At 39.2% G+C, this 1,077-nt stretch overlaps 1 non-coding gene across 1 annotated transcript; it reads left to right on the top strand.

Moving 5' to 3' along the window:
* The first annotated feature begins 416 nt into the window (after positions 1–416).
* LOC121226479 (small nucleolar RNA R71) lies at positions 417–523 on the top strand. The gene has a single exon (XR_005924281.1). It is a non-coding gene; the product is annotated as a small nucleolar RNA R71 (small nucleolar RNA).
* Positions 524–1,077: the final 554 nt, after the last annotated feature.

Here is a 1,077-nt window from a genome sequence, read left to right as displayed (position 1 = left end):
ACTGTATGGGTTATTTTGAGATCGAAAGTTATTGTTACCCATATAGTTGACTTATTCTTCTTCAGTTGTAGGATTGAAGGGTTGGTATTCTGTATGCACACCTCCGCCACTTGAGTCACACCTCATTACTGGATACACCTGCGTGGAACCAAGTAAACCGTCAATCTTTTTATTGAGAAGTTCTACCTGATTAGAGAGCATGGTGATTGAATCGATGTTATAAACGCTGGCTGTTTTCGTTGGCTTTGTCCTCATAACTTGCCATTGATAGTTATTCAGTGGCATCTCCTCTATAAATTCATAAGCATCTTCCGGTGTTTTATTGTTAATGGTTCTGCCAGCAGCTGCGTCAACCATTTTGCCGAGTTGAGGGATTCAGGCCATTGTGGGATGTTTGTACTTGAAGCCAAAGCGATAACCCATGGTGAGAGCACCTTCTCAGTAAGTCCTTGTATCTCTCCCATGCATCGTAAAGTGTTTCTAAATCCATCTGTATAAAAGAAGAGATATCATTACGTAATTTAGCCGTTTTAGCCAGTGGAAAATATTTTAGTAAAAATTTCTCAGTTAATTGTTCCCAAGTAGTGATAGACCCTCATGGTAATGAGTTCAACCACTGTTTAGCTTTGTTTCTCAGTGAAAAGGGAAACAACCAAAGACGTATGACATCATCAGAAACGCCATTAATTTTAAATGTATCGTAAAATTCCAGAAAGTTCGATAAGTGAGCATTGGGATCTTCATCCTGCAAACCATCAAACTGAACAAACAGTTGTATTATCTGAATAGTGTTAGGTTTTAATTCAAAAGTATTTGTAGCTATAGCAGGTCTAACTATGCTAGATTCAGTTCCTGTTAAAGAAGGTTTAGCATAATCATACATAGTACGTGGAGTAGGATTTTGATTAGCCGCAATTGTAGGAGGTAGCTGATTGCCTTGGTTTTCAGCCATCTCGTCGATTGGGGGTTGAGTATCGTCTTCTCGCTCGTTCTCTGTGTATCGTAAGCTACGCCTTATTTCTCTTTGATTTCTACGGACTGTGCGATCGATTTCTTCATCAAAAAGTAATGGTCCGA

This window comes from Gossypium hirsutum, chromosome A03, assembly GCF_007990345.1.
Source record: "Gossypium hirsutum isolate 1008001.06 chromosome A03, Gossypium_hirsutum_v2.1, whole genome shotgun sequence".
In the NCBI taxonomy this organism is placed as follows: domain Eukaryota; kingdom Viridiplantae; phylum Streptophyta; class Magnoliopsida; order Malvales; family Malvaceae; genus Gossypium; species Gossypium hirsutum.
This window is presented reverse-complemented; position numbering and strand designations above follow the sequence as displayed.